Source organism: Canis aureus, chromosome 3 (assembly GCF_053574225.1).
Source record: "Canis aureus isolate CA01 chromosome 3, VMU_Caureus_v.1.0, whole genome shotgun sequence".
Taxonomy (NCBI): Eukaryota; Metazoa; Chordata; class Mammalia; order Carnivora; family Canidae; genus Canis; species Canis aureus.
Window position 1 is genome coordinate 68623888 of NC_135613.1, and position 14620 is coordinate 68638507.

A 14620-nucleotide genomic window follows, 5' to 3' on the forward strand; every position below is an offset into this window, starting at 1 on the left:
ATATGTTTTTGTGTTTGTTTTATAATGAATGAGTAAGTCCTACCCTCAGGACAGCAAGGATTTGGAGGAACTAGAGAAAGATCCAACCTGAGAAAAGAAATTCTAAAAAAAACCATCCTCTTTGAAGCTATGTTCAATATCCAGTCTGGTAGAGGCAGTTCTAGAGGGGTGAACACCTGGCTGGTGAGTGACCTGCCTGTTGGAGGATACTGCACCATGCAGCCCTCTCTCATTCCATTGAGGTTACTCATGCTGATGGATCCCCTGGGTGACAGCCAGGAACAAGATGTTTCCATTCTTGCTGTTCCAGCAGGAGGAGGTGGGTGAGTTCTATGCTCTAGAGGCTAGAAACTGTCAGAAAAAGAGACAAGTAGCAACGGGGGTGGGGGATTGTAGAATGTCAGAAGTCAACATGGTATCTTGTGATTTCCCAGTTAGAGTCATTCATTCAGGAGATGTTTACTGAGGAGATGCATCAGACACAGCTAACCACAAAGGATTGAGTGGTGAGAGAGACAGTCTCTTCCTTCCTGGAATTTATAACCAGGTGGAGAAGGCAGTTAATCCACAATTCTGGTGGAGTCTGAGAACACCCTAGGGGAGTGGTATAGGGTACTAAGGAAGACAGAACCCAGGCTTGGGGAATTGAAAGTGGTATGTAAGCTAAAGCCTTGAGTAGGGATTGGCCAGGGGACGATGGTTATAGATACAAGGAGAAAAAAAGCCAGCTTGTTAATGGATCTGAAATGAGTTCCATCCTCCTGGATATGAACTATGACCGGAACAATGTGACAGATGACCAGGAGAGTCAAGTGTAAGACCTAATTAGCAACGTTAAGGAGTTTAGACTCTGTTTTGATATTGTCAGAAAATCATAATCCCATGTAGCTTAGTGTCTATAAAGGTTTGCATTTTGAGAAGGGCACTCTAATCACCAAATAACAATTTAAATCTTTACTTAGGGACTCCTGGGTGGCTCGGTGGTTGAGTGTCTGCCTTTGGCTCAGGGCATGATCCCAGAGTTCTGGGATCAAGTCCCACATCAGGCTGCCTTCGAGGAGCCTGCTTCTCCCTTTCCCTATGTCTCTGCCTTCTCTCTGTGTCTCTCATGAATAAATAAATTTAAAAAAATAAATCTTTACTTAGGTCTCTTAAAGAATGCTAAGAAGGATCCATTTTCAAACCACACTAACACTTCTCAAAAGATCCCTGTTTTCCCTAATTGTCTAATTGTCTTACCCCTACAGCTGCCTGATGCCCCAAATCCTGAAATGTTCATCCGGTTCAACTCACTTGGTTTCCTTTCTGCCTCTCTTCTTACACCTCTCTCCTAATCTTTGCTGTATAGATCTGATGAACAGTGCACTGAGTCCACTTAAAACAGTGTTAATACAGAGTCTGGTAAACCTTCCTCTCTCTCTCTCTCTTTTTAAGATTTTATTTATTTATTTATTCATGAGAGACACACAGAGAGAGGCAGAGACACAGGCAGAGGGAGAAGCAGGCTCCATGCAGGGAGCCCGATGTGGGACTCGATCCCTGGATCATGCCTTGAGCCAAAGGCAGGTGTTCAACCGCTGAGCCACCCAGGCATCCCTAAAACTTCCTCTTCAATCCCTGGTCTTCTGTGTGTGCAACCAAGCTCACAAGGCTTGAGTATTCAGGACACCTTTGTATTTGTGCTTTCCTATAGCACACTCTCTTGATGCCTGTACTGCAACACAGCTTTGGATCCAGGTGGAGTAGAGATGAGGAAAAGTGACCCAAGAAGACCTAACTAGACAGAAACAAATTAGAGCCAAATTCACCCAGCTGAGAGGCATGAAGCAAAAGGAGCTTGGAGGGCAAATCCAGATGCAAGGCACTTGGGCAGAAAATAGGAAATTACATGAAAACAAGAAAGTTTTAAGGTGAAAGATGGAAAGTGGAACCAGGAGAATTTCCTGAACGAAGGGGATGACATCAGGGCTTTTAGAAGGCACCTGTGGCCACCTCATCTACAGTTGAGGGAGGGAGGATGAGGATGGTCATGATTAGCCAGCTGTACACCCCACAGTTTTACATTTTCTTTCCTCTGGGCAAGGAGGGAAAAAGAGAGAGACAAAAAATAAGGAGGGGGAAGGAGGAAAAGAGGGAAGATGGCTCATCATTCCCTACTCTATCCACAGGTCCATTACAGACTAAATGGGCTGGACTCTCTCAGGGTCCTGATTTTACCAATATTAGGTTTAAGTAGGAATGGTTATAGAGAGTTTTTTTTCCTTTAAAAAAACTCAAAGCAGATTCGTGCTTCTAATAAGCTTTCTAGTTCCTGGAACTCTGTGTGGAAAAGCCATTATTCCAGAGCCAGCGCTAATCCAAGTACTTCTGGGTACAGGGCTGCCCTGCAGAGTGCCTGGGCTGGAATGGCCTTCCAGACATGAGGAACAGATAGTTCCAGGCCACCCAACCAGCTCTTTCAGGAGCCAAGTCCTGGGCTTCAGTTCCTGTGATTCTGATTAGTTAGTAAGCCACTGAAGAATCTTCTAGATGACTGTCCTAAGTGGGAAATACACTCCCACACTAATACACCCTTATCTGGAGTGGACATCTGGTACCAAGCCTGACAATGCAAGATGCATGGATGAATCTAGATACTGATGTGGACTGGGCTTTTTGAGCAAGCAGTCCAGCCTCTCTGCTCAGCTCTGTGGGCCCCAGTGACAGACTCAGAAAGAGACTAGGCTAGCTAGGACATTTCCTGGACCACAATCCCTAAAGAACATGAAAACATCACCAACAGTGTGGTAAGATGGAGAACACTGCCTTCAAGAAGAGTATTCCATGAACTCATGAGGAATGCTTTGATAAACCACTTGGTGAAGGGTGAGATCCCAAGGGGTGAGCTTGATCAACAAATTGGTTTTTAAGGAAGATAGGTTTAATTAACATGGGGCTCATGTTTTAACGGTAATGGTACATGTGTTTGATGCTGGGGCAAATTGCTCAGGGAGGTTGAGAGATGGCAATATTTTGCCTCTCCTCATCTGAAGTTTGGCTCTCCACTAGAGCCTTGGGTTGCTTTGTCACAGCAATCCTTCTCTGATGGCATTTATAGAAACACATTGCTTTTATTGGAAAGGCTAACTCCTGTTCTCCCCCACCCTTCAAGATGCTGTGTCTCTGCCAGCCCTCAGTGTAGGGCTTATAAAGGCAAATTCAATACCAGCCTGTTCTCTGCCCTCTCCCCAGCCTCTCGTCACTTGTAGGCTACTTCCCAGCTCCTGTCCTCATTTGCACAGGCTCAGTCCTGGCTCTGGGTGCTACTCACTGAGCTGAACTTCATCCTCCAGCAATTTTTATTTTGGTGACACCTACCTTTCCGGGGGTTTTAAACTTTAGATTCTGCATGGTGTGATGCTGTAACAGCTCTGGGTTTTGGAGGAGGCTCATGTAACCTCAGATGAGAGGACTCTGTCCTAGCTATCATTCATGAAACTCCTTCTCCCTCAGTCTCTTGGACACCCCTGTGCATACAAGGAGGGGACTGTGTGTCCAAAGCCTTCAAGACATAACCCACTGTGGATCCCTTTGGGCCTTACACTGCATACTTACTGGGTTATACAGATCTGAGCATGGGAAAAATGTGGGCTGAGAAACAAGGCATTTTTATAGGCAGGAAGATCTTTTAAATCCACTGGCAAGAGATAACCTTTTTTTGAAAACAGTACCTCCATGTTTGAGCCCAGACACAACCCTGTGAAGTTATAATTAACTGATTGAACACCTACTACTGTCGATTCTGTTCTTTGTAGGAGTTCTATAAAGTCTCCTCGATGCTGGATTATTGAATAATGAACTGTTGCTCCTAAGGGAAATACAGGGTTAGGTTTTTCTGAGCCTCTGGACATAGGATTGTTGTCAACCATTTGATATATACTCTTCTTTTATATGTGTTTCTGTCTAAAGACACCTTATTTAATATATATTGTTGATTCACTAACATCAAACTCACAGCCCACAGCACTATAACTTGTACCTAAATGAAGCTCATCTAACATTTGAGATTTCTCCATAAGTTTGGTCTTCTTGCTTGAGGGGACTACAGACAGCACTGAAGCACCAGGTTTGGAGCCCCTTTAAACAGTGAAGTCTCTGTCTCTGTCTGTCTGTCTGTCTCTCTCTCTCTCTCACACACACACACACAAATGCACAGAAATATGAAAAACAGCACGGAATAGACCATGAAAAAGTTGCTTGTTTATGATATGTGAGCTGATACAAGAAGGCAGAGTATGGCCTTGTTCAATCTCAGCTAGAAATATGTGCGTCAGGCCACCAATTTTTCACTGCTCTGTGCATGTCTGTAAATGACAGTGGAAGAACATTAATCTGGGGCTTGCAAATAAGTGCAGCAAGTAGACAAATTTGCAAATACTAAAACTGTGAAGAGTGAGGATTAGTTGGATGTGCCAGACACTGTCCTGGGAGGCGAGGTTGGGTATGACCCATATTTTGCAGATGTTCTTAGAAGGTCTGCATTTGACCAACCTTCTTGGCTCACCAGGATCTTGAGGAGTTTTCTGGTTGCACAGAGTCTGTGTTCCAAATAAAATATTTCCTGGGTTCAGCTCCTTAGCGGTTAGAGGAGTGACCTTCAATGGGGCTCACCTTAGTATTTTAGGTGCAGAACATCCATGGCAGTTCTGTTTGTACTGTACAAAGAACAGCCCTTGTAATTTGGTTCTTTTTGAACAGTTGCTAATAATTTTGCACTCAATTTCCATTTAAATGGAAACATTAACCTCTGGAGCCTTGAGAGGAGGCTAGAAGGGGCTCATAAGTATGGCTCTTATCTCCCAGGCTCAGAATATCCCAGGAGTAATTCCAAACATGCTTCTAAATCACTTTCCTCAGCAGATGGGGTCTCATTTCTGCTTCAAAAGACCCCTTTCTCCTCTCTCCCAGAATGAAAGTCCACTTTCTCATTTATTTACCATTTATTTACCTGCTGCAATGTGAGAAAGACCTTCCTGAAGTCTAATCTACAGTGTTACTGCTGGAACACAAGACTTCTCTTTCCTCCACCATCTCTGGGGCAGACACTGGAAACCCACTTCCTAAGCTAATGGTGAAGAGCCTAAAAAAATTGAGCAAGAGACCCAGGTGGAGGCTGGATGAAAGCCCAGGGGTCATGAGAAATATCATTTTGTCATCAACAACAAGGAGCCTCATAATGTTATGTGAGTTACAAAATACTTTCATGTACATTCTTTCACTTTATTCTTAAAATTCTCTGTGGACAAAGGTACTCTATTTACCCGATTCTACAGATGAGGAGACAGTGGTAGAGTTACCCCAAATCAATGAGTAACTGGCATGGCTGGAGCCCTAGAGCCCCTGGCCTTCACCCCCACATTGATTAAGAAGTAGTGGGAGCTGGTCCACTTTTATACCAAGAAACTGATGATGATGATATAAAATGGAATTTGGTCACTGGAATATTCCTAAATCCAGCATCTCCCTCCTTTCAGATTTCTAAGAATGTGGCCTTCACTGTCCTCTGTCATATGGCAGAGAATTCCCTACTCCTCCTAGTTTTTTTGTTTTGTTTTTTATTTTATTTATTCATGAGAGACACAGAGAGAGAGAGAGAGGCAGAGACACAGGCAGAGGGACAAACAGGCTCTATGCAGGGAGCCCGACATGGGACTCGATCCCAGGTCTCCAGGATCACGCCCTGGGCATGAAGGCAGGCACTAAACTGCTGAGCCACCCAGGGATTCCTGAGGAAGGCTGTTCTACCCTGACAATAGGCCTTGAATTACTCGGAGTCCTTGGTTCTTACTTTGTATTTTGTTTCTTGCATTGGCTTTCCCTTTTTAGCAGATATATCCCCACTTTATAATTTGCACAAAGACACCCTAATCTGGAGCTGGCCCTCAGGAGTACATTCAAAGTCACACATCTAGAAAGTCAAATGGCCAGAATAGAAAACCAGGTCAACTTTCTTGTTCTGGTCTTGTCTTTCTTTCTGGCCAATGTTTAGTTCCTGAGGTGGGAGAGGGGGAAGGAAGGGAAGGGTTGCCTCCCTGGTCCCAATTTCCGGTCATCCTCCTCAGCTTCTTTTCTTTTCATTTCCAGTAACAGAACAACCTCTTTGGTCAGCTTTCCTGTTCTTAGGAGGCATGTTCTCTTATCTGCCATTTACTGTCTGGTTTCTAAAAATAGTAATGATTACAGAAGTCTGCCCATCATTTTTTTTTCTTGCCTTAATTTAAATTCTGTTGGTTTTATCTCCTGTAATTTTTAACTGAGTTGGAGGAGCCTCTGTAGACTGTGAATGTGTGGAATGTGCACATGTGTGTTTGTGTGCACATGTGTATATCTATGTGTATGTGTGTGCATGTGCCATGCTTACATGTGCATTTCTAGATCAGGAGGATACAGAAAGGAATGCAGACCAGTTATCTGTTATTATACATTGTTTGCCCCTTGCAGGATCCCTAACACACAGGAACCTCTCCTGGATGTTGGTGACTGGGTCAGGTACCTGCTGTTTACTCTGCTAGATTTACTCTCCAGCTCTTTCTACCCTGCTCTCACCAGGGACTGACCTGATGGACTGCAATAGTGTGTTCCTTGTCCCCTAGCTTTCTGTTGAGTTTGGCCAATAGGGAGACCCAGTAGGTGATGGGAGGGAAAGAGGAGTATAAAGTCAGGGCATGGTCTCTTTTCTGTAGGGGTGCCTTGGGTTGGCCACATTTTTTAATCACTACCCCTCTCAAGGCAGCCCTCTGCTGGTTCATTCCTTCTGGGTTCTGGTCTTTGTGCCTTCCCTTATCCCTCTAGGTTAAGGTTCTTGCTCTCCCCTGGGCCCTGCCTGCATTTTGTGAAGTCTTTTGTTAAACCCTCCTTGAGTCATCCTGATTTGAGTGTGCTTTGTGACTGCTAAAGAGACTTTCTTGGCCATGGTCACTGGCTAGCTTCATTTGTAATTCATATGGTGGTCTCCATTCATCTCTGTTCCTCCTGTCTGTGCTTGGCCCCCACCTCTGCAGAGGGATAATGGAGTGATGAGCTTTACATTTTCTCCAGCTGAGCTGTTTGCCACAGTTTGGTGCTTCTCTCTGCCCAGGGTCCTGCTGCTCTGCCGGTAAGGAGGGTGCCATCTTTCTTTTGCCTGTTTCAAATATTCCCTCTTCTGTCATTCCAAAAGAATATCACTGTTGGACATATTTTTTACTCAGGAATCAAGTGTTGTAATCTTTGTCTAGTTGCCCAGCTCCCTCCCTCCACACTTGAGGTGAAGCCTTGCCACTGTGCACTCCAACACCATCTTCCTTCCATTTGGACATTCCTGGGCCAGAGGTGGAATTCCAGCTTGGACCACAGTATTCCTTCCTCCTTCTCATTTTCTTTTAATCCTTTCTTCATCTGATATCCCAGCTCCCTCTTTTCTCCACCTAGACATTTCCCCTTCCTGCAGAAATGCAAAGCCCATGTGAATTTAGCACTTTCTTTCTCTAGCTGGATTCCAGTCTTGGGTGTCCATGTAGCTTGATAGCCATTCTATTTACCTTACTTTCTGATGGCTGTCTATGGGGAGGGGTGGACTGTCACCTCAATAGCTGCTGCCTCAAGGGGGGTTGGAGGAATGCAAGAGTAAATTCTGGTTCATGAATGGGGAAAAATGTGGTGGTAGGGACTGGGCGTAAGGCCCATTTAGAGCAATGGCTTGTTTCCTCCTAATGTCTTTAAACATATCTCCCAACAATAGAGATTGATTTCCTTTCAATAGCCCTCATTTCTTTTTAGCAGTTTAATTTCATCTCTATTTCTTGTGAAAAAAATTTACCTTCCAATATGAGACTAAATTGCAAAGCTCTTTTATATTTAATAATTAAGAGAGTTGTTTCCAAATACCTTCTAAATCTTGGGGTGGAGAATCCCATTTTACTACAAGAGCCAAAGGGCAGAAGGGCTTTGAGCTAGAAACCCCTCTGTCATGGTTAAGTTCATATGTTGAGGGGAGCAAAATACAATACCCTAGAATATGACCCTTTGACATGTGGATTATTTTGAGCTGAAGGCAATTAAGACCAGCAGACTTAAAAAAAAACTTTTACCTCTCCCTTAACTACCTGAAAGAACTTAGATAGGGAGCTTGGCTCAGAGAGAGAGACCTTATATCAGGGATAACTTATCTGGAAGACCTATCTGTATGGTAGGCCAACATCTAATAACTAACATCTATTCTTATGGTCCTGTGAATTATCCACTTCCCTTTTGAAGCCTAAAGCCCCTGTCATTTTTTTTTTTTTTTTGAGAGCATGTAAGCAGAGGGAGGAGTGGTTAGAGGGAGACAGAGAATTTTAAGCAAGCTACATGCCCAGTGCAGAGCACAACGCAGGGCTTGATCTCACGATCCTGAGATCATGACCTGCGCTGAAATCAAGAGTTAGATGCTTAACTGACTGAGCCACCTGGGTACCTCCCATCCTATTTCTTAGCTCAGGATGGCACAATAAGCTTCAACTGACTGACTTCCCCTTGGGTCTCAATTTTTTTTATGGGGCTTCTGTCTGTCCGTAATTAAATTTGTTTTTCTTCTGTTAATCTGTCTATGTCAATTAATAGACCAGCCAAAGAACCTAAAATGGTAAAATAAAAATTTTGCCTCCTCTCATGTTAACTTGGTTAGGCTATGGTGCTCTAATCAATACCAGTCTAGATGTCACTGTGACAATAGTTTCTTGAATGATTGATCTTTGAATCTGTAGACTTTGAGTAAAGCAGATTATCCCTCTCTAATGTGGGTGGGCCTCATTTAATCAGCTGAAGGCCTTAAGAGCAAAGACTGAGGTTTCTGGAAATTGAAACAATTGGGCCTCTGACTACAACATAGGAACCCTGCCCGAGTTTCCTTCCTGCAGCCCTGAAAGGTTTGGACTTGAGCTACAACAGCTCTTACCTGAATCTCTAGGTAGGACCCACCAGGTCTTTGAATTTTGGACTTTGCAGCCCCCCACCTCCAATCCATCCAACCAGTCATGTTGCCTGAGCCACTTCCTTAAAATCTCTCTCTCTCTTCTCCCTCACCCTCTCCCCCAATACTCCCATCAGGAGAGAAGAGCAGGGCTACCTGGGGAAGCTTCTTTCATCCAGAGGGAGTCCTCATGAGTGAGATAGATGTGTTCCATCCACTATAATAATGGACAGAAAGTGCCAGCCACAGTGTCTGACACAGAGTGAAAACTCAGAGTAGGTCAGGTCTCTTTCCCACCTTTCCCCTCTCCCCTTGCTCCTGGCATTCTGTCCTGTTCCTTTTCTTTTCCTTCTCACTGGTAGAAACAGTGCCAGATGGAGCTATATTAGAGCCTGAGGCAGAAGGAAAAGATAATAATACTGGTCTTGTCTTTATTCTGTTCTTCATGGATTTCTTGCCTGGGTTTTGACTTTTAAAATACTATATTAGCATATACTTTATCTTGATTGCTGAGTATTTGGTACTCTTAGATTTTGTGCCTGAGGCAAGTGCTCACTGTCTTCACCCTGGTACCAGCCCTGCTTGTCAGAGTTGAAGAGTAACCTGAGATATCCTTCCTCAGCAGCCAGCCCTCCCCGACTCTTTGAGTTAAGGTTGCATTTAGTGTGGTTTTGAAAAAATATTTTTTTCCTGCATGTGCTTGTCTGTACACAGAGTATCATTGAAAAGCAATCCAAGAAACTAGTGAATATAGGTTGCTTCTGGTGAGGGGACATGGGAATGAGAGGGAGAGAGGAAGGGAGATGTACCTTAGAAAATGTTTTTAAACTTTTAATGAAAACCATTAAGATAAATATTTTTTCTTATAAAAGCAATAGTTGTACTCACTGTAGAAAAGTTAGGAAATGCAGATAAAGCAGGAAACAAACTATAAACTTTCTTAATCTCACTACCCAGCAGTAATTCTGTTAATATTTTAGTGTTTATCTTTTCTATTCATCTCTGTGAAGATTACCAAAATGGTACATTCCGTGAATAAAATTTTGTGATATGTTTCTTCCATTTAACATACATAGTGAATCAAATTCTAAATTAATAAATAGTTCCTTTCATTATTATTTTCAGTAGTTGCCTAACATTCCATCTTTTGAATGAGAATAATTTATTTGACCAATCCCCTATTGCTGGATATTTAGTCTATTAATAGGCTTTCACAATTAGAAATGGTACTGATGTGAACAACCTTGCAATGAAATTTTTTTGCAAATGTCTAATCAACAAAAACTTAACTGAATAAATTTGAGGATAAAATTGGCTTTTTCCAGCAGGTCATGAATCTGGCAGCATCCTATTGAGCTCTGGAAGGGAGCTCTGTTGAACTGTAGAGAAGGAGGCCAAAAGAGGAACTTATTAGCAGAGAATGCATTGTTTCAGACAAAGTCGACCCCCTAAGGGGAACAGAAAGGGTCTGTTAGGCAGTTTACCCTACTGACACTGACCAGGTGATTCCAGAATGATTGGTTAAAGGTTATAGTCCTGGAAGATATTGAAGCTTTCAGGTAGCTTAGGTATAAAAGTCTTGGTTTGCTGGCATGGTGCATAGCCCAAGGAACTCCATTTGGGGCCTGTTGTCTGTTTCCTTAGAACAGGGCTTGCTGGTTCTAAGTTACCCTCAAAAAAGCCTGACAGAAAGTGTCACTCCTACCATGTGTGTGAGTCTCAGTGTTAATTTAAAACCTGAACCAGTGGTAGCCAGAGCAGAACATGATATGAATACATGTGAACCCATTATAACCTGAACATGACTGTAATATTCTTATCTTCCAGTAAAATAAGCCACACCATTAATGTCCAGCCTGTACTGGCATACCAGAAACAGCATGGAGGGTGAACTGAGACAGAGTTTGAAGCAAGAATCCCAGAACCCAGAGGGAGTAACTACAAAGGAGACAAGTTGATCCCATTTGTCTCCCTCTGTCAGGGCACCAGTCAGTTCTGATTGACTTGGGGGTAGACAAAGGGCCCCTTCCCCATTTATTCCAACTTTCATCACTTTCTGAGCTTTTTATCAATTTCTACCCTTCTCTTAGAGTTTTAGATACTCAGTTCCTTTGGCTCCCCAAAGGAGGATTTTAGACCATGAAAATAGTCAAGTGATAATAATATCCTCTTTTGTCAGGGACTGAGAAAGGCATTTCTTTTCAAATTTGCTACCTGCTATTTCCCCAAGTCTCAGATTCAGACTTTCCACAAATTATCATCCTATTGTCAGGAGAGCTTCAAGAAGCATCCTGCTGGTGAAGCTGTTTTAGACTGGCTTCCTTCCCTTTTCTCTTGAAGACTCTAGGATTTTTCTGTCCCTTTTTGTAGTTGCCACAGCCTATTCTACCTCTTGGGGTTTCCTTTCTCAGGAGAAGATATCTTTTAGGATTCTAATTATTGTTATGATTACCTTACCTTGGGAGTTAAGAGGAAGAAGGTAAAGAAGTTTCATTTTGTGCACACCGTGCATGGGATCTTGGTAGATGTCCTTTTTCCCCCTTGAGAAAAGACAGAAGTCAAGGCCATTCAGTTGTCCAAGGTTCACATAGTAGCTCCAAAGGTATCATGAGCTCAAAACAATTTTCTGTGGTCCACATGATTCAGCAGAAGAATGTTTTGGTTCATTGAACATCCCCAGAAGTCAAGTGATAGTTGGGGTTTGGGGAAGAAACATAGAGAAGAGTCTGGGCTGGTCATGTCTTTGGCTGCTGTGGGTGGCATTAGACCTGTCCTGTCAGGATGGGGACTTGAGATTCAGTACATATCTCTGGTTCTCATCTGCCTTTTCCCCCAGGTCTGTTGTAAGCATAGATCTGTGGGTGTGTTTTATTTACCCAGGGGCTCAGAATAGATAAGGGGGCTGGGAGGCAGGTACCTTTTCTGTCTTTTCCTTTTTTTTTTTTTTTTTTGTCTTTTTCTTTTGTTCACACATGCAATAAATAGGCTTCTTTTCTATTTTTAATTGCCTCATGTTACAGAGTGTTTGACTCAGATAAGCCATATGAGTGGACCAAGGAGAATAGAAATAGACTATAAATGAGTGAAGTTCGCCCACTGAAGTCATCCTCCACACCCTCAAGATTACTGCTGTATTTCCTTACTGTTGTGAAGCATATACACAGTGTCTCTCACTTTAAGGGACTTTAAGCCACTATTTAATAGAAAAAAAGAAGTTGGGGGATAAAACCAACAAGCACATGCCAGGTATAGAGATTCAGCCAATTTTCTGAAGATCTATTATTCTTTGATCCATATAGAAATGTAAACTGGTGCTGTCAGTTGTTTTTCAGAGCGCTTCCTCAAGCTTCTTCCAAGGAAGACAAGAGGGAGATGCTCTATCTCACTTTCTTACTAACTCTTTGGGTTGAGCTTCTTAGCTCTCCTCTCCACTGGGCCAGGACTCCCTTTCCCCTCCAAGTACTGGAGACCAATTTGGGCAGAGCATCAGATGTATGCCATTCTCAAGTTAAAAATGAGCAATGGGGGATGGGTATCTTTCCCCAGTATTTGGAAAACATTAAGTTAATGGATGGAATTTCCTCTACATTAAATTTCATTCTCTTAAGCCTTTGACAACAGCTACTCCACTTATCTAAACGAGAATCTAGTGTTAGACGGTACCTGATACTGCAAAAATTTTTATGTTGAGCTATTTTAAGTTTAATATATCCATATTTCATGATGTTCCGTAAAGAGCACTGCAACTGATAGTTGTATAGCAATAAAGGACAAGTTTGATTAACACTGGAATAGATCATACATATGCTTCTTACCTCAAGTGGGGCATTTACATCTTGGAAAGATGGTGGGTCCATTTTAAGGTATTTGTATTTCTAAACATCTGTTTACCTCTACACAAAACATAAGAAACTTCAGCAGATGGATGAGCCGTTCAACACGTTGGGTCTGTTCCTTGACCTTCTCACATCCACCCACATTTTCTTCTTTTCTTCCCTGGCCTCCTCACTCCTGTGACCATACTGTGCACCTTGCAATCAACAGAATCACTTCCCAGATCTCAATTTTAAATCTATTATTTTCCAGCCTGCCTCCTTTTGTTCTCCCTTTCTTGCACTGGTACCTCCTGTATCACAAATTTTTGACTTCATGGAGACCCTTAATCCCTTGACCCCATTTGTTTCCCATTTTCTATCAGTGCCTGCCTAACTTTACTTCCTTCCCTGCCCAGCCTAGAATCCATAGTCTGTCATCACAATTCCTTCCCAGGTACCTCCAGCTCCTTCCCTCCTCTTTCTCTGCATTGAACTTGACTTGTAAAATTCTTCTGTTGGACTTATAGATACTGTCCTTCTCTGTGCCTGCTCCTGAGCAGCAGCTGAACACTAATGGAGAAAGTAAAAAACAAACCTTTTAAAATTAGATTCATGATGATGCATTTCAGCTGGGCCCTCATCATTGTCTGGTGACCCTATGCTGTCCTTCTGGTGGACTTACTGTCCATTTCCCAAGATAATTTCATTCCTTTTCTCTTCAGACTCCCCACTCCTATACTCCACAGTCTTTCTCTGTTGATGACCTCAATCTTTATTGAGGAAATAGAAACTATTGGATGCTAACTCTGTATTGAACCTTCAAATCTACCTGCATCAGAAACAATCTCTTCTTTCCTCCTACTACAATGGAGAAAGTATCCCTTCCCTATGAAAGGCCAATTCTTCCTCAGATTCTCTGGTTTCTGTCTTCTTTCAGTTTTTCAAGGATTGTATTTCTTTGGCTACCCTGTCACTATTCCATCATTAATTTCTCCTACTCTACCAAATCATTCACATTAGACAAACAATGCCCTAGCATCTCCCACCTTACAAAACATCAAAAACAGTAATAACCTTCCATTGATCCTACCAATCTGTTGATTTTGTTTGTTTTTTGGTTGGTTTTGTTTTGCTGGAGAAGTTGTTGTTTTAGTCTCACACCTCACATTTACTACTCAGCTCATTCTCATATGCCTTTTGATTATACAGTATGGAAACAGTTCTCCTCAAAGTCACCAGTGGCTTTCAGGTGGCCAAATGAAACCTCACCTTCACTTCTCAGAATTTGAAACCATGGATGACAACTCCTTTCTGAAACAGGCAGACCTTGGTGGATTCTGTGATTTCTTGGCTCCTCGTTTCCTGTCCACTCTTAATTTTCCTTGCTGGATTCATCTTTTTTGCTGAACTTCTAAATGCTGGACTTTCTTGAGGCTGGATCATGAACCCCTCTGTTCCCTCTCCACATTCTGTTTCTCATTCCCGTGATGTTAAAATACCATGTATATTCTGACAATGATCAGGTTTCTGTCTCCAGCCCTATCATCTGAATGCCAGACTTGTGTATCCAAATACCTGCCTCATGTCTTCTCCCAAATGTCCCACTGACACCTCCTAATTATCATGTCTAAAAGAGAACTCTTCACTTTTGCCTCTTCAAACCTGCCCTCAAGATGACGGCTCCATCTCAATAAATGTCACTGCCACCCATCCAGTTACCTAAAGTAGAATTCTAGAAATTGTTCATGATTCTTTTAACTCCCACCTATCCAATCCAATGACAAATTGTCAATATTGCCTCCAAGATACATTCTACATTCATTTGCCTTTTTCCTAC